The sequence below is a fragment of the Salvelinus namaycush genome, unplaced genomic scaffold (genome assembly GCF_016432855.1).
Source record: "Salvelinus namaycush isolate Seneca unplaced genomic scaffold, SaNama_1.0 Scaffold2381, whole genome shotgun sequence".
Lineage (NCBI taxonomy): Eukaryota > Metazoa > Chordata > Actinopteri > Salmoniformes > Salmonidae > Salvelinus > Salvelinus namaycush.
In genome coordinates, this window is record NW_024059210.1 from 1 (window position 1) to 19,941 (window position 19,941).

General features: G+C 39.9%; 3 non-coding genes across 3 annotated transcripts; all 3 read left to right on the forward strand.

The window, feature by feature from the left end:
- Window positions 1-3,613: 3,613 nt before the first annotated feature.
- On the forward strand, window positions 3,614-3,686 carry trnaq-uug. The gene has a single exon. It is a non-coding gene; the product is annotated as a tRNA-Gln (tRNA).
- A 3,865-nt stretch (window positions 3,687-7,551) lies between these two features.
- On the forward strand, window positions 7,552-7,624 carry trnaq-uug. Its single transcript has one exon. It is a non-coding gene; the product is annotated as a tRNA-Gln (tRNA).
- A 10,226-nt stretch (window positions 7,625-17,850) lies between these two features.
- trnaq-uug lies at window positions 17,851-17,923 on the forward strand. The gene has a single exon. It is a non-coding gene; the product is annotated as a tRNA-Gln (tRNA).
- The last annotated feature ends 2,018 nt before the right edge of the window (window positions 17,924-19,941 follow it).

Genomic DNA, 19,941 nt, shown 5'->3' on the forward strand with positions numbered 1-19,941 from the left:
AGAATTCGAGACCTGTGAAATATTGTGTCTGATTCTGCATCACAAGATTGAGGGATAGCGTCTCTTCATACTTGTTCAATATCACTAGCTTTCCTCATTGGGACCGGTTCACAATTTTGATGTCTATTGTTGCAAAACAACGTCTGAATGATGTCATATAGGATTATGTGGAGTAGAGTGTGTCGCATAATGGTTAAGGTGTTTGACTTCAAATCAGAAGATTGAGGGTTTGACTCTCCTCGTTGTTGTTTAATTTCATTAGCTCAGCTATTTTGGACATGTTCGCAATTTCCCGAGATAAGGCTTTGTTCTTCTTGCTTTGAAAAGCAAGGACATTGTTATACAATTTAATAATCTAAGAGTGCGAGGCCTGAGTAATATTGTGTCTGATTATGCATCACAAGATTGAGGGATAGCGTCTCTTCGTACTTGTTCAATATCACTAGCTTTCCTCATTCGGACAGGTTCGCAATTTTCATGTCTATTGTTGCAAAACAACGTCTGAATGATGTCATATAGGATTATGTGGAGTAGAGTGTCGCCTAATGGATAAGGTGTTTGACTTCAAATCAGAAGATTGAGGGTTTGACTCTCCTCGTTGTTGTTTAATTTCATTAGCTCAGCTATTTTGGACAGGTTCGCAATTTTCATGTCTATTGTGGCAAAACAACGTCTGCATGATGTCATATAGGAGTATATGTAACAGGCTGCTTGGCCTAATGGATAAGGCGTCTGACTTCGAATCAGAAGATTGAGGGTTAGATTTGCTTCGTGGTCTTTTAATTTCATAAACTCAGTTAATTTAGACTTGTTTGCAATTTCCTGAAATAAGTCTTTGTTCTTGTTGCTTTGAAATGCTAGGATATTGTTATGCAACTTCAATGATCTAAGAATTCGAGACCTGTGAAATATTGTGTCTGATTCTGCATCACAAGATTGAGGGATAGCGTCTCTTCATACTTGTTCAATATCACTAGCTTTCCTCATTGGGACCGGTTCACAATTTTGATGTCTATTGTTGCAAAACAACGTCTGAATGATGTCATATAGGATTATGTGGAGTAGAGTGTGTCGCATAATGGTTAAGGTGTTTGACTTCAAATCAGAAGATTGAGGGTTTGACTCTCCTCGTTGTTGTTTAATTTCATTAGCTCAGCTATTTTGGACATGTTCGCAATTTCCCGAGATAAGGCTTTGTTCTTCTTGCTTTGAAAAGCAAGGACATTGTTATACAATTTAATAATCTAAGAGTGCGAGGCCTGAGTAATATTGTGTCTGATTATGCATCACAAGATTGAGGGATAGCGTCTCTTCGTACTTGTTCAATATCACTAGCTTTCCTCATTCGGACAGGTTCGCAATTTTCATGTCTATTGTTGCAAAACAACGTCTGAATGATGTCATATAGGATTATGTGGAGTAGAGTGTCGCCTAATGGATAAGGTGTTTGACTTCAAATCAGAAGATTGAGGGTTTGACTCTCCTCGTTGTTGTTTAATTTCATTAGCTCAGCTATTTTGGACAGGTTCGCAATTTTCATGTCTATTGTGGCAAAACAACGTCTGCATGATGTCATATAGGAGTATATGTAACAGGATGTGTGGCCTAATGGATAAGGCGTCTGACTTCGAATCAGAAGATTGAGGGTTCGAGTTGCTTCGTGGTCTTTTAATTTCATAAACTCAGTTAATTTAGACTTGTTTGCAATTTCCTGAAATAAGTCTTTGTTCTTGTTGCTTTGAAATGCTAGGATATTGTTATGCAACTTCAATGATCTAAGAATGCGAGACCCGTGAAATATTGTGTCTGATTCTGCATCACAAGATTGAGGGATAGCGTCTCTTCATACTTGTTCAATATCACTAGCTTTCCTCATTGGGACCGGTTCACAATTTTGATGTCTATTGTTGCAAAACAACGTCTGAATGATGTCATATAGGATTATGTGGAGTAGAGTGTGTCGCCTAATGGATAAGGTGTTTGACTTCAAATCAGAAGATTGAGGGTTTGACTCTCCTCGTTGTTGTTTAATTTCATTAGCTCAGCAATTTTGGACATGTTCGCAATTTCCCGAGATAAGGCTTTGTTCTTCTTGCTTTGAAAAGCTAGGACATTGTTATACAATTTAATAATCTAAGAGTGCGAGGTCTGATTCTGCATCACAAGATTGAGGGATAGAGTCTCTTCATACTTGTTCAATATCACTAGCTTTCCTCATTCGGACCGGTTCACAATTTTGATGTCTATTGTTGCAAAACAACGTCTGAATGATGTCATATAGGATTATGTGGAGTAGAGTGTGTCGCCTAATGGATAAGGTGTTTGACTTCAAATCAGAAGATTGAGGGTTTGACTCTCCTCGTTGTTGTTTAATTTCATTAGCTCAGCTATTTTGGACATGTTCGCAATTTCCCGAGATAAGGCTTTGTTCTTCTTGCTTTGAAAAGCTAGGACATTGTTATACAATTTAATAATCTAAGAGTGCGAGGCCTGAGTAATATTGTGTCTGATTATGCATCACAAGATTGAGGGATAGCGTCTCTTCGTACTTGTTCAATATCACTAGCTTTCCTCATTCGGACAGGTTCGCAATTTTCATGTCTATTGTGGCAAAACAACGTCTGCATGATGTCATATTGGATTATGTGGAGTAGAGTGTGTCGCCTAATCGATAAGTTGTTTGACTTCAAATCAGAAGATTGAGGGTTTGACTCTCCTCGTTGTTGTTTAATTTCATTAGCTCAGCTATTTTGGACATGTTCGCAACCTCCCTAGATAAGGCTTTGTTCTTCTTGCTTTGAAAAGCTAGGACATTGTTATAATATTTAATAATCTAAGAGTGCGAGGCCAATTTTCATGTCTATTGTTGCAAAACAACGTCTGAATGATGTCATATAGGATTATGTGGAGTAGAGTGTGTCGCATAATGGATAAGGTGTTTGACTTCAAATCAGAAGATTGAGGGTTTGACTCTTCTCGTTGTTGTTTAATTTCATTAGCTCAGCTATTTTGGACATGTTCGCAATTTCCCGAGATAAGGCTTTGTTCTTCTTGCTTTGAAAAGCTAGGACATTGTTTATACAATTTAATAATCTAAGAGTGAGAGGTCTGATTCTGCATCACAAGATTGAGGGATAGCGTCTCTTCATACTTGTTCAATATCACTAGCTTTCCTCATTCGGACAGGTTCGCAATTTTCATGTCTATTGTGGTAAAACAACGTCTGCATGATGTCATATTGGATTATGTGGAGTAGAGTGTGTCGCCTAATGGATAAGGTGTTTGACTTCAAATCAGAAGATTGAGGGTTTAACTCTCCTCGTTGTTGTTTAATTTCATTAGCTCAGCTATTTTGGACATGTTCGCAACTTCCCGAGATAAGGCTTTGTTCTTCTTGCTTTGAAAAGCTAGGACATTGTTATAATATTTAATAATCTAAGAGTGCGAGGCCTGAGTAATATTGTGTCTGATTATGCATCACAAGATTGAGGGATAGCGTCTCTTCGTACTTGTTCAATATCACTAGCTTTCCTCATTCGGACAGGTTCTCAATTTTCATGTCTATTGTGGCAAAACAACGTGTGCATGATGTCATATAGGAGTATATGTAACAGGCTGCGTGGCCTAATGGATAAGGAGTCTGACTTTGAATCAGAAGATTGAGGGTTCGAGTCCCTTCGTGGTCATTTAATTTCATAAAATCAGTTAATTTAGACTTGTTTGCAATTTCCTGAATTAAGTCTTTGTTCTTGTTGCTTTGAAATGCTAGGATATTGTTATGCAACTTCAATGATCTAAGAATGCGAGACCCGTGAAATATTGTGTCTGATTCTGCATCACAAGATTGAGGGATAGCGTCTCTTCATACTTGTTCAATATCACTAGCTTTCCTCATTGGGACCGGTTCACAATTTTCATGTCTATTGTTGCAAAACAACGTCTGAATGATGTCATATAGGATTATGTGGAGTAGAGTGTGTCGCATAATGGATAAGGTGTTTGACTTCAAATCAGAAGATTGAGGGTTTGACTCTCCTCGTTGTTGTTTAATTTCATTAGCTCAGCTATTTTGGACATGTTCGCAATTTCCCGAGATAAGGCTTTGTTCTTCTTGCTTTGAAAAGCTAGTACATTTTTATACAATTTAATAATCTAAGAGTGCGAGGCCTGAGTAATATTGTGTCTGATTATGCATCACAAGATTGAGGGATAGCGTCTCTTCGTACTTCAGAAACCCGGGTCCGGGAGCACCCCCACCAGTAAAAAAGCTGACTAGCATAGGCTAGCATAGCGTCACAAGTAAATAGTAGCATCTAAATATCATTAAATCACAAGTCCAAGACACCAGATGAAAGATACACATCTTGGTAATCAAGCCATCATTTCTGATTTTTAAAATGTTTTACAGGGAAGACACAATATGTAAATCTATTAGCTAACCACGTTAGCAAAAGACACCAGTTTTTTTACTCCACCAGTTTTTTACTCCATCAGTAGCTATCACAAATTCGACCAAATAAAGATATAAATAGCCACTAACCAAGAAACAAATTCATCAGATGACAGTCTGATAACATATTTATTGTATAGCATATGTTTTGTTAGAAAAATGTGCATATTTCAGGTATAAATCATAGTTTACCATTGCAGCCACCATCACAACTCGACTAGAATAACTACAGAGAGCAACGTGTATTACCTAATTACACATCATAAAACATTTCTTAAAAATACACAGCGTACAGCAATTGAAAGACACAGATCTTGTGAATCCAGACAATATTTCAGATTTTCTAAGTGTTTTACAGCGAAAACACAATATAGCGTTATATTAGCTTAGCACAGTAGCAAACCAAACAACAGCATTGATTCCAGCCAAACATAGCGATAACGTATTCACCACCAAAATATATTAATTTTCACTAACCTTCTCAGAATTCTTCAGATGACAGTCCTGTAACATCATATTACACAATGCATATAAAGTTTGTTCGAAAATGTGCATATTTAGCGGCACAAATCGTGCTTATACAATGAGAAAAGTTGCCAAGCTGCCCAGAAAATGTCGGGCGCCATCTTGGAGAGTCACCTAGTCTAATCAATAAATAATCATAAACTTGACTAAAAAATACAGGGTGGACAGCAATTGAAAGACAAATTAGTTCTTAATGCAATCACTGAATTACATTTTTAAAATTAACCTTACTGCGCAATACAGGGTGCGATAACGCAAGGCTACACGGCAAATAATGGCGTCTTATGCATTTTACTTTTTCAACAGAACAACGAATTATCAGCATAAATAGTTCTTACTATTAGCTGAACTCCTATCAGAATCTTGGGAAAGGTGTCCTTTGTCCAAAAGAATCGTTGCTGGGTTGGAGAATGTTTCCTTCCACGTTGCAATTAGCAGTACACAATGGCATGCGAGAGAGAGATACCCAACTCAATACAACGTCAGAAAATGAAATGCCCGAAAATCGCAATATACTGACATAAACTGATATAAATCGGTTTAAAATAACAAGATTATGATGTCTTTAAAGCCTATATCGAATAAAAACAGAGCCGGATATATCTAGGAGCTAAAACCAGAGCTTCTAAAAAGACATGCCAAGACCCTCTCTGCGTCAGCGCGAAGATCCAAAAGGGTGGACACCTCGATTCCAATCAATTTATAGACTTTCTGAACTGCGTAGAGACTCCATTTCAAGGCCCTCTATTCGCTGACACCCAGGGGAAGGCGTATGCAGTGGATCTCAACCAATAGAAGACAGGCAAAGTAATACACAGGTCTGAGAACAGGTTTGGAAAAATCTGCATTCTCAACTCCACATAGGGAAATTGCTCTAAGTCCAGTTCTGTTTCACTTACAGACATAATTCAAACGGTTTTAGAAACTAGAGAGTGTTTTCTATCCAATAGTAATAATAATATGTATATTGTACGAGCAAGAATTGAGTACGAGGCAGTTTAAATTGGGAAGACCAAGAAAAAAATAGTGTTAACAGCTCCCCCTATTGACAAGAAGTTATCAAAATCACTAGCTTTCCTCATTCGGACCGGTTCACAATTTTGATGTCTATTGTTGCAAAACAACATCTGAATGATGTCATATAGGATTATGTGGAGTAGAGTGTGTCGCCTAATGGATAAGGTGTTTGACTTCAAATCAGAAGATTGAGGGTTTGACTCTCCTCGTTGTTGTTTAATTTCATTAGCTCAGCTATTTTGGACATGTTCGCAATTTCCCGAGATAAGGCTTTGTTCTTCTTGCTTTGAAAAGCTAGGACATTGTTATACAATTTAATAATCTAAGAGTGCGAGGCCTGAGTAATATTGTGTCTGATTATGCATCACAAGATTGAGGGATAGCGTCTCTTCGTACTTGTTCAATATCACTAGCTTTCCTCATTCGGACAGGTTCGCAATTTTCATGTCTATTGTGGCAAAACAACGTGTGCATGATGTCATATAGGTGTATATGTAACAGGCTGCATGGCCAATTGGATAGTGAGTTTGACTATGAATCAGAAGATTGAGGGTTCGAGTCCCTTCGTGGTCGTTTAATTTCATACACTCAGTTAATTTAGACTTTTTTGCAATTTCCTGAAATAAGTCTTTGTTCTTGTTGCTTTGAAATAATAGGATATTGTTATGCAACTTCAATGATCTAAGAATGCGAGGCCTGAGTAATATTGTGTCTGATTATGCATCACAAGATTGAGGGATAGCGTCTCTTCGTACTTGTTCAATATCACTAGCTTTCCTCATTCGGACAGGTTCGCAATTTTCATGTCTATTGTTGCAAAACAACGTCTGAATGATGTCATATAGGATTATGTGGAGTAGAGTGTGTCGCATAATGGATAAGGTGTTTGACTTCAAATCAGAAGATTGAGGGTTTGACTCTCCTCGTTGTTGTTTAATTTCATTAGCTCAGCTATTTTGGACATGTTCGCAATTTCCCGAGATAAGGCTTTGTTCTTCTTGCTTTGAAAAGCTAGGACACTGTTATACAATTTAATAATCTAAGAGTGCGAGGTCTGATTCTGCATCACAAGATTGAGGGATAGCGTCTCTTCGTACTTGTTCAATATCACTAGCTTTCCTCATTCGGACAGGTTCGCAATTTTCATGTCTATTGTGGTAAAACAACGTCTGCATGATGTCATATTGGATTATGTGGAGTAGAGTGTGTCGCCTAATGGATAAGGTGTTTGACTTCAAATCAGAAAATTGAGGGTTTGACTCTCCTCGTTGTTGTTTAATTTCATTAGCTCAGCTATTTTGGACATGTTCGCAACCTCCCGAGATAAGGCTTTGTTCTTCTTGCTTTGAAAAGCTAGGACATTGTTATAATATTTAATAATCTAAGAGTGCGAGGCCTGAGTAATATTGTGTCTGATTATGCATCACAAGATTGAGGGATAGCGTCTCTTCGTACTTGTTCAATATCACTAGCTTTCCTCATTCGGACAGGTTCGCAATTTTCATGTCTATTGTGGCAAAACAACATGTGCATGATGTCATATAGGAGTATATGTAACAGGCTGCGTGGCCTAATGGATAAGGAGTCTGACTTTGAATCAGAAGATTGAGGGTTCGAGTCCCTTCGTGGTCATTTAATTTAATAAAATCAGTTAATTTAGACTTGTTTGCAATTTCCTGAAATAAGTCTTTGTTCTTGTTGCTTTGAAATGCTAGGATATTGTTATGCAACTTCAATGATCTAAGAATGCGAGACCCGTGAAATATTGTGTCTGATTCTGCATCACAAGATTGAGGGATAGCGTCTCTTCATACTTGTTCAATATCACTAGTGTTGGTGTTTCAATTACTGGAGAGTGAGACCAAATCATGGACACTGGACAGAGTGGAATCAAGTATAGCAAAAGGCAGTTTATTAAAGTCAAAGATATCTTGTCCTGCAGTTTAGCGTGACACGGACCTAATCATAAGGCCTCTTAAGGAGTCTGCTGAAAAGGGTAGCCTAAACAGAGATTACAGCAGATTTTATACATGTAACAATGTAGGTAGAGTCTCTTCGTGTTGGTCTTCTGACTGGTCCTGAAGAGTTGGAGGCGGGTCTGCTCTGGCCATAGCAGTAGCCCCATTGGTGCACAGCAGAGTCCTCTGCTCTTGGCACCCGACCAGTAGAGAGGGGAGTGAAGTGTGTGTGTTCATGCGATGATGAAATATTTGTGTGTCCAGGAGTCATGAGATAAGGGGAACTGTAACTGGCCGTTACTGTCTGGGGCTAGGGGGTTTCCTGATTAGAGGGATGTGAGCAATTACTTAAGTCAGGCGGTTTAGTTTGGCGCTCTAATACTGTCTTGTGCGGTTAGTGTCTTTGTGACAAAATGGGGAACCATGTGTTATGCAACAACAATCTTGTGTCTTAGCAATGGGGTGTGTTGTGCAAGCTTTAATCCTATGGTCACAAGCAGGCTCTAAATCAGCCTAGGCCACCTAAATCATGTTTAATATATGTGCTTGATTTATGAGCTATGTATATGAATATATGTATATATGACAAATCCCCCTCTTCACGTCTATTAGACGTGAACAATAAAAGCAACCAAACAATTTGGTAGAAACCAAATTTTTTGAGTCCCCCTCTTCACGTCTTTTAAGACGTGAAAACTATAGTAGAGACAAAAATAAGGATATAACGAAAACAAGAAGCCCCCTCAAGTATGCAGCGAAGCGAGGTAAATGAGCAAGGACAAAAAGGAGACCACTCCAAGTGCTACACCTGGAGTGGCCAATCACACATTAGTAACCAAAAAACGAGAAAATGTTAAACCCTCAGGTCCATCCCTCTATACAACCTGTACCAGGTGGGCTCGTCGCCACCCGGGAACTTCAAACCTTCACAACAGGGAGGACAAACATCACTTTTTATTCATTCGACAACATCAACTACAGCAAACCAAGGGTCCTCCTCTGTCAGGCCCACTCTCCTGCGAAAGCTTGATTCCGTATCAGCCTCTCCAACTGGAGCATCAAGCAACGGCATCATACCAGAGGCCCTTGCCACATCTGTCACAGACTTCTTCAAACAAGGTATGATACAGGCAGCACAGCACATGAGCATAAGAAAAACAACAACTAGGGTCAGAAATCCAGTAATCATCATTGCAGTGTACTTACCAAACCAACCACCCAGCCAGGGGAACAGTCCACTCTCCTCCACACCTGCAAGACCCTTCATCTCCACTGATAACCTTGCCAACCCACTCAGAGCTTTTGAAATGCTCCCATCCGGACTAGTATTGTTAGGGACAAACGTCCAACACTGTTCTCCAAACATTTTACATACACCTCCCTGGTTGGCCAGAATCATGTCCAGTGCTAGTCTATTTTGTCTACTGGTTTGAGAGGTAGCATCCAATTGTTCAGCCATCCCTGTAAGTGCTGTGTGGGTGTAGTTAACAAATCGCTGTTAATTATAATAAATATAATTTATCCAGGCATTTTGTTTAGCATCAACAATAGCTGGGCCAATAATGGGCAATAAATGCCACAGGCCATCATTCCTGTTTAATGTCTGGAATTCGTGGGGGACCCCTATTGGGACCCCCAACAGGTTGGTGTGGATGTTATCTGTACCCTCGGACCAAGGAGCGTCACGTTTCTGCCGTCTCCTGGGTTGGTCCCGAGCCTCTGTGTCATGTGCAGCTCCCAGAAGTTGGTTAGCTGTAACCTCAATAATAGGCAATGGTGTTATCAGACTGGCCAAAGCACATGTGCCCTGACAATCTCCTTTCAAAATGGGGGTCAACCGCCTGGCAGGTCCACACATCCACCATACATCAGCAACACCTCTAGTTAATAGTGACATTAGTGATGCAGGCAGTAGTAGGGAGCCTCCCATAGCCTATACCCCTACCTGTACCAGTGATACAGCTGTAATATCCCCCATATGCCTTAACTCCCCACGGTGCCTTCTGGGGAGGGACTTCTGGGAACACAAGACTCAGAGTTTTACACAGGGTTGAATTTGGCTTAAACTTTCCAATATGCACATCCAACCTTCCCCATTACTTAGGGCAAATGGGTGAGCAGCCAGAATAGGTCTGGCATGTCCACATACGACACAGTCCTTTCTATTAAGTGTTTTGGCTGTGTATCTCATATAGGCCAACCACATATTCTCCCTTTCCTCATAACCAGTTTCAGTCCCCAATTGGTCACTATCTGAGATATCTTTTACATTTATTACCTGTACCAGATTGGAGAGCTTAGGTGATGGCGTGGGACTTGGTCTTGAAGTGGTGGAGGAGGCCGGCTGAACCCTGGTCCGTTGGAACTGGTGGTGGTTCTGGCAGTACTGTGATGGTAACATCCCCATCGTATCCTAATCAGACAGCTCAGGACTACAAGCAGTCATGTAAAGCCCCACCCTCTCCCAGAGAACACATCATCAGCCAGAGATCAAGCAACACTTTCACTTCTATGAACGTACACAGTGATGAAAGGGCGGGGTCAGGGATTTCTTCATTAAGGAGTTGATCCCCGAACTCTATTAGCAACGGTTCTTCTCCTTAACTCTGTGATCATTCGGCAGTGTCAGTGTGTCTCACCCTCCAAGTGCGATATGCCCCCAGGTCGGGTGAATCACCTTCTCCTTTAATTCACCTGTAATGCATAAAATCCTGGACATACAGGTTTGGTTAACAAACAGTTTCTCATTTGTTCTATCTGATTATATATTTAACTTCTATGCCTATTTGTTAGCTAGATTTTTAAAATTTTTAAATTAGTTTATTATCCAATAGGCCCCATCCTATCCTAGACCACAATGTACCCCTCCCCCGTTTGATACCTGGCTCTGGCCAGGTATCAACCTTACCCACTCGAAATAATGACTTAGGTAAGATTAGTAAAATATTCTTATGTTCTACATTATAATATAGGAACGCCCCTTTCATTTTCCACATGTCCAATTGTCCCTTGGGCGTCCATTCATATCTATCTTTTACCAATTATCTGTCAAGTGACTTATCTACTTTAAAATGTATCCGTGCTGCTTATATATGTTAACCCCCTTCTCTCCTATCTTATTCCACAGCCTACCTTGCTCATTTCCTGGTCCCCCCTCCCCACTCTGCTCTCAAACCTTCAAGGTCTCAACAGTGCGGGGTAGACCCCTCTGTCTGCCTTTTTCTAATAATAGTCAATAACAACTATGTGTTCCTTTGCAATATTAACTAAGTGTCTCACTGTTTTGACTTTATCTAAAATCATGGATTTAAAAATAACAACATGTCTTATAGTGTCAATCTCTAAAGTCCTTACATAACCTTAATAAACCTATCTCTATCCTATCAATAATCCTAAATCATCACATATGTCATATACCCCTGTCAATTTTAATACTATTTAAATAAAAATCTTCTAATGGCCAAAACAAATGCTAACCATATAAAATCCTTTCTTTACTAATAAGCTCTCTCCCCCCAGGATCACTCCTCTAAGAACTGAAACCTATTTCTTTACATTAAGAATTTAAATGCTTATGTATTTTCCTGCCCTATAGGCTTAAAATATCTCCTGTTCAAACCTCAATGTATCATATCTTCCCCCATTTATTATCGATGACAAATGGGATTTTTTCTGTTGTAATACCAAATCAATAACAGCCCATTCAAAACCGTCATAGCCAATGTTTAAAAACAGAATCCTGACTCCTCTGTGGTTAAAACTACAATTATGGTCTAGAGTTATAAACTCTATTATAATCAATTTACCTCAAAACTAGTATCCCAAATGACCACAAATTCATTATCCTCACTACATCCCCCCGTGGGTGATCAAACCACAGGAAAATGCAATGAAAACAGGTCAAAAGGTTACACCACCCCCTTACATTCGTGTTCCATACCATATCTAGACATACCAAAAGAACCCTTTATCTTAAAAAAAAGTCCCTTGTCTAAATAAAACTCAGAAAGTAAAACTCCTAATATTATCTTGTCTCTCGGAACACGGAAACCCCTTAACCAAAACGTTTACCACAAAAACAAAACCTAATAATTATGATAATACCCTCAAATCATTCGTTTGAAATTTCCCCGATGTTTCATGTAACTCATTCACACAACTGTGATAAACGTGTACTGTCCCTTTAAAAATTCCCAGCCAGCCATACCAGTTTGCGGGCCGGTCATTGTTCACCATAATGAAAACAGATCACGTTTAGAATACGTTTACTTATTGTTCGAATTCTCTGGTGTTACCTAAACAAAAACCAATAACTTTTAGCAACTTTTGAAAAGTAACTCAAAGCTATAATGCACACATTTTCCCTCTAAATGACACAACCAATTTTCTCTAGCATAATTTAATACGGCCACACCCGGTGGGGAAAGTACAAATTGTATCCCGTTCCTCCTATAATACCCAATGCTAAATTCAAAGTTGTGGTTAAATATACGGATTTGCCAATCATTATCAAATGTTAAATATACAGGTTTAGTAATTTTATCAAATAGATTAGTATAGTTCAAATAAAGATATGCGTTTACTAGCGCTCAACCTGTGTTCAGAACGCAGAGTACTTTCAACGAACTCTAAATCATTGTTGACTAACTGCAACAGGCAATAGTACGGGTTCGATAAACCAAACACAAATTATCCCAAAGGTTCGATCTTGGATAGAATTTATAACGGCAATCAACATCTCTTAATCAAAACCATACTGCCAGAAGTATAGAAAATAATTTACCTGAACAATGGCCGAATCCATTCGAGTAACGTAATCGTATATTCCACCTAATGACGTTGTTTTACGTCTTTACAAAACAAATCATCCTGTGTCTAGCAACGTACTCAGAAAATTAGTAGCCAAATACAATACCAAAAATAACTGTCTTATTCATGCCTCTAGGCAAAACATCTAGTTACTCCAACTGAGTTTAGCAGCAAAACTATCGTATAAGTAAAATCAACTTCTCAACTTTCTCCACTCCAAAGTGTAAACTTACCATATACTTCGCTAAATGTATATCGCATGTCAGCCAATCCATAACAATAATAACATTAGTCTGTAAATTTAACCTAAATAAGTTATTAAATGTATTCTCTCTACTCCGAATTGGTTTTAAGTTTTTTTTCTATGTCACCAGCATTCAAACAGGCTCCCCGTCGGCTGGGAGACCGTTGAGTGCTGCAATACTGCCATCTTCTGTCCATTCTCTGCACAGATCTCCACTCAGTCTATTCAACCTTCTCAATTTGAGCCATATTAGTTTCTTATTATAACTTTTGTTTTATAATTTTTGTTTTTATCTGTTATTACCTAGTTAGACTAGAGTGTCCGTGACAAATAATGTGAGATTATAGTATGTGGTTAATATGTAACTTAAGTATATCTGGTTATGTAATTTATATACATGTCCTTACTTTTTCTTGCATAAAAGCCTGATACAATACATACATAGGGATACAATCATAAAGCGCCATGGGGATCCGGTTATAGTTGTTCTATTAACCATGTCCATGTCTATTAACCATGCCCAAGGACACCCCAAATATCAGTAGGAATATCACAAATAAGGGGCCAGATATCCCTAGCCTTGCCCAGGGAGGGAGAAATGTCCCTCTAACTGGGCGAGGTTCCTTTTTCAGGGGAGGCGGAGTTTGATGTCGCATCACCTGAGTCAGGAGTGTCTTCATTTGGAATCGAATTTAGGCCGCTCAAATCAGCTCTGACTTCTGTCAGTGTTCTGGAAGGAATTGGAGCTGGAGTGCAATGTGTGAGGTGGTGCCAAGGTGCGCCTGATTTACCTTTGACCTGAACTGAGTGTGAAGTATCCTCCTTCACTTCGTACGGTCCAGTCCACCTGGGTTCCAGCCACTTTCTCTTGTGGACTTTAACCCTCACCCAGTCACCAACTTTTACCTTCAGTGGTGGCGTGTCTCCCGGCAGCTCCCCCTCTTGGACCTTGCAAACCTGGGTAGAGAGTGCTGCAGAGAGTTCCGTCAGTAGTTTCACATAATCAGACATCAAGAGCGGGCATATGACCTCCCTCTCTTGGTGGACCAGGCATGACTCTTCCAGTCATTATCTCATGAGGAGAGAGATGGGTGCCTGCCCCTGGAGAGGCTCTCATGGCCATCAACGCCAGAGGCAGGGCTTCAACCCATGTCAACTTCGAACCTGCACATACTTTTGCTATCTTAGCACACAAATAACAGTTATACTAATCCTACCCGACTACACCTCATACACGACCTATTCGATAGTACACAACTTATCAATAGGACATTTTACATGCAGATTCAGTCCATTTAACCACACCTCATACACGACCTATTCGATAGTACACAACTTATCAATAGGACATTTTACATGCAGATTCGGTTCATCAATACACCTGGAACCACACCTCAGACACAGCCTAAGTAATAGGTCTATGCAGATTCGGTTCAACCACACCTCATACAAGACCTATTCGATAGTACACAACTTATCAATAGGACATTTTACATGCAGATTCGGTTAACAAGTCTCCATTGAGACATCAATTTAAACATATATCAATATATTTTCCATGCAAGATATCTTTTAACCATGCCTTAATTTCTTAAAAGTAATTTAACAGCAATTCATACTCACGCTCAGTACTACTGATCAAAAATTTGGCAATTGACTAAAATATAATATGCAGATTTTTGATTTAACCTGTTTAGGCCAGGGGTGCCGCTAGCGGCACTCCTCCCACATTCCATTGAAAAGGCAGAGCGGCAAATTCAAAAAAAAAATTCTTTGAAATATTTAACTTTCACACATTAACAAGTCCAATACAGCATTTGAAAGATAAACATCTTGTGAATCCAGCCAACATGTCCGATTTTTTAAATGTATTACAGCAAAAACACCACGTATATTTATGTTAGCTCACCACCAAATACAAAAGAGGACAGACATTTTTCACAGCACCGGTAGCATGCAGGTAGCATGCACAAAGCCAACCTAACTAACCTAGAACCAACCTAACTAACCTAGAAACAACTCCCTCAGATGACAGTCCTATAACATGTTACACAATAAATCTATGTTTTGTTCAAAAAATGTGCATATTTGAGCTATAAATCAGTTTTACATTACTGCTACCATCATAGCTACCATCATAGTTACAGTCAGAAATAGCACGGGAGCAGCCAGAGTAAATAGACACCAACGTCAACTACCTAACTACACATCATAAAACATTTCAGAAAAATATATGGTGGATAGCAAATGAAAGACAAAGATCTTGTGAATATAGCTAATATTTCCGATTTTCTAAGTGTTTTACAGCGAAAACACAATATATCGTTATATTAGCTTACTACATTAGCTAGCACACAGCATCATTGATTCTAGTCGAACGGTAGCATAGCACAGTTCGACAGATATATGAAAAAGCATCCCAAATTGGGTCCTTATCTTTGTTGATTTTCCATCAGAATGTTCTCCAAGGGGTCCTTTGTTCAGAAACGTCTTTATTTCGATCCAGAACGAACGATTTCCCTCTTGAATTAGCAAGCACACTGGCAGTGCGACGCTAACCTCTCCATCTTGACAAAATTCTTGCGTCGCATCACGTCTAAAGTCCAGAATAAATTTCAATAATATAATTAAAATATATTGAAAAAACATACTTTAGGATGCTATTGTGACATGTATCGAATAAAATCGAAGCCAGAGATCATATTCATCAATAACGAACGTTTTCCAGGAGGCGATACCAGGTCCAAATTCGCGCCTCCCAAAAAAAAAAAAATGGCGGTCCTCTCAATCAAAGAGGTTGCATTCAACCCCTGAACGAGATAATCACCTCATTTCTTCTCTCACTTCCGCATGACACCCAGGGGAAGGCGTATGGCGTGTTTCTACAGTCATAAGTGACAAGCCCTTTTATAGACAAGCCTTTGAAGAGAGACCTCGATATTGGAAATCTCACTTCCGGATAGGAAATGTCCTGTAAAAATAGTTCTGTTTCACTTAGAGAAATAATTAGAACTGTTTTAGAAACTAGAGAGTGTTTTCTATCCAATATTAATAATAATATGCATATTGTACGAGCAAGAATTGAGTAGGAGGCCGTTTTAAATTTTGAACGATTTTCCCCAAAAGTGTAAACTCCACCCCTAATCCTAAAGAGGTTAACAGGCTCTGCTTACCTTTTATGTCGAGCGCTCTGATCAGTTTCCTGAGGCAAGTTGAATGGCCGATGTCTCCTGGTGACAGGTCACTCTTCCGTCTGGTTTGCGCTCAATGATTTGTCTCCTCTCACACCAACTTGTCATAGATCGAAATCAGATGTTGAAACCATCCTCTGCTACCAAGTTTTGTTGGTGTTTCAATTACTGGAGAGTGAGACCAAATCATGGACACTGGACAGAGTGGAATCAAGTATAGCAAAAGGCAGTTTATTAAAGTCAAAGATATCTTGTCCTGCAGTTTAGCGTGACACGGACCTAATCATATGGCTCTTAAGGAGTCAGCTGAAAAGGGTAGCCTAAACAGAGATTACAGCAGATTTTATACATGTAACAATGTAGGTAGAGTCTCTTCGTGTTGGTCTTCTGACTGGTCCTGAAGAGTTGGAGGCGGGTCTGCTCTGGCCATAGCAGTAGCCCCATTGGTGCACAGCAGAGTCCTCTGCTCTTGGCACCCGACCAGTAGAGAGGGGAGTGAAGTGTGTGTGTTCATGCGATGATGAAATATTTGTGTGTCCAGGAGTCATGAGATAAGGGGAACTGTAACTGGCCGTTACTGTCTGGGGCTAGGGGGTTTCCTGATTAGAGGGATGTGAGCAATTACTTAAGTCAGGCGGTTTAGTTTGGCGCTCTAATACTGTCTTGTGCGGTTAGTGTCTTTGTGACAAAATGGGGAACCATGTGTTATGCAACAACAATCTTGTGTCTTAGCAATGGGGTGTGTTGTGCAAGCTTTAATCCTATGGTCACAAGCAGGCTCTAAATCAGCCTAGGCCACCTAAATCATGTTTAATATATGTGCTTGATTTATGAGCTATGTATATGAATATATGTATATATGACACTAGCTTTCCTCATTGGGGCCGGTTCACAATTTTCATGTCTATTGTTGCAAAACAACGTCTGAATGATGTCATATAGGATTATGTGGAGTAGAGTGTGTCGCATAATGGATAAGGTGTTTGACTTCAAATCAGAAGATTGAGGGTTTGACTCTCCTCGTTGTTGTTTAATTTCATTAGCTCAGCTATTTTGGACATGTTTGCAATTTCCCGAGATAAGGCTTTGTTCTTCTTGCTTTGAAAAGCTAGGACATTGTTATACAATTTAATAATCTAAGAGTGCGAGGTCTGATTCTGCATCACAAGATTGAGGGATAGCGTCTCTTCATACTTGTTCAATATCACTAGCTTTCCTCATTCGGACAGGTTCGCAATTTTCATGTCTATTGTGGTAAAACAACGTCTGCATGATGTCATATTGGATTATGTGGAGTAGAGTGTGTCGCCTAATGGATAAGGTGTTTGACTTCAAATCAGAAGATTGAGGGTTTGACTCTCCTCGTTGTTGTTTAATTTCATTAGCTCAGCTATTTTGGACATGTTCGCAACCTCCCGAGATAAGGCTTTGTTCTTCTTGCTTTGAAAAGCTAGGACATTGTTATAATATTTAATAATCTAAGAGTGCGAGGCCTGAGTAATATTGTGTCTGATTATGCATCACAAGATTGAGGGATAGCGTCTCTTCGTACTTGTTCAATATCACTAGCTTTCCTCATTCGGACAGGTTCGCAATTTTCATGTCTATTGTGGCAAAACAACATGTGCATGATGTCATATAGGAGTATATGTAACAGGCTGCGTGGCCTAATGGATAAGGAGTCTGACTTTGAATCAGAAGATTGAGGGTTCGAGTCCCTTCGTGGTCATTTAATTTAATAAAATCAGTTAATTTAGACTTGTTTGCAATTTCCTGAAATAAGTCTTTGTTCTTGTTGCTTTGAAATGCTAGGATATTGTTATGCAACTTCAATGATCTAAGAATGCGAGACCCGTGAAATATTGTGTCTGATTCTGCATCACAAGATTGAGGGATAGCGTCTCTTCATACTTGTTCAATATCACTAGTGTTGGTGTTTCAATTACTGGAGAGTGAGACCAAATCATGGACACTGGACAGAGTGGAATCAAGTATAGCAAAAGGCAGTTTATTAAAGTCAAAGATATCTTGTCCTGCAGTTTAGCGTGACACGGACCTAATCATAAGGCCTCTTAAGGAGTCTGCTGAAAAGGGTAGCCTAAACAGAGATTACAGCAGATTTTATACATGTAACAATGTAGGTAGAGTCTCTTCGTGTTGGTCTTCTGACTGGTCCTGAAGAGTTGGAGGCGGGTCTGCTCTGGCCATAGCAGTAGCCCCATTGGTGCACAGCAGAGTCCTCTGCTCTTGGCACCCGACCAGTAGAGAGGGGAGTGAAGTGTGTGTGTTCATGCGATGATGAAATATTTGTGTGTCCAGGAGTCATGAGATAAGGGGAACTGTAACTGGCCGTTACTGTCTGGGGCTAGGGGGTTTCCTGATTAGAGGGATGTGAGCAATTACTTAAGTCAGGCGGTTTAGTTTGGCGCTCTAATACTGTCTTGTGCGGTTAGTGTCTTTGTGACAAAATGGGGAACCATGTGTTATGCAACAACAATCTTGTGTCTTAGCAATGGGGTGTGTTGTGCAAGCTTTAATCCTATGGTCACAAGCAGGCTCTAAATCAGCCTAGGCCACCTAAATCATGTTTAATATATGTGCTTGATTTATGAGCTATGTATATGAATATATGTATATATGACAAATCCCCCTCTTCACGTCTATTAGACGTGAACAATAAAAGCAACCAAACAATTTGGTAGAAACCAAATTTTTTGAGTCCCCCTCTTCACGTCTTTTAAGACGTGAAAACTATAGTAGAGACAAAAATAAGGATATAACGAAAACAAGAAGCCCCCTCAAGTATGCAGCGAAGCGAGGTAAATGAGCAAGGACAAAAAGGAGACCACTCCAAGTGCTACACCTGGAGTGGCCAATCACACATTAGTAACCAAAAAACGAGAAAATGTTAAACCCTCAGGTCCATCCCTCTATACAACCTGTACCAGGTGGGCTCGTCGCCACCCGGGAACTTCAAACCTTCACAACAGGGAGGACAAACATCACTTTTTATTCATTCGACAACATCAACTACAGCAAACCAAGGGTCCTCCTCTGTCAGGCCCACTCTCCTGCGAAAGCTTGATTCCGTATCAGCCTCTCCAACTGGAGCATCAAGCAACGGCATCATACCAGAGGCCCTTGCCACATCTGTCACAGACTTCTTCAAACAAGGTATGATACAGGCAGCACAGCACATGAGCATAAGAAAAACAACAACTAGGGTCAGAAATCCAGTAATCATCATTGCAGTGTACTTACCAAACCAACCACCCAGCCAGGGGAACAGTCCACTCTCCTCCACACCTGCAAGACCCTTCATCTCCACTGATAACCTTGCCAACCCACTCAGAGCTTTTGAAATGCTCCCATCCGGACTAGTATTGTTAGGGACAAACGTCCAACACTGTTCTCCAAACATTTTACATACACCTCCCTGGTTGGCCAGAATCATGTCCAGTGCTAGTCTATTTTGTCTACTGGTTTGAGAGGTAGCATCCAATTGTTCAGCCATCCCTGTAAGTGCTGTGTGGGTGTAGTTAACAAATCGCTGTTAATTATAATAAATATAATTTATCCAGGCATTTTGTTTAGCATCAACAATAGCTGGGCCAATAATGGGCAATAAATGCCACAGGCCATCATTCCTGTTTAATGTCTGGAATTCGTGGGGGACCCCTATTGGGACCCCCAACAGGTTGGTGTGGATGTTATCTGTACCCTCGGACCAAGGAGCGTCACGTTTCT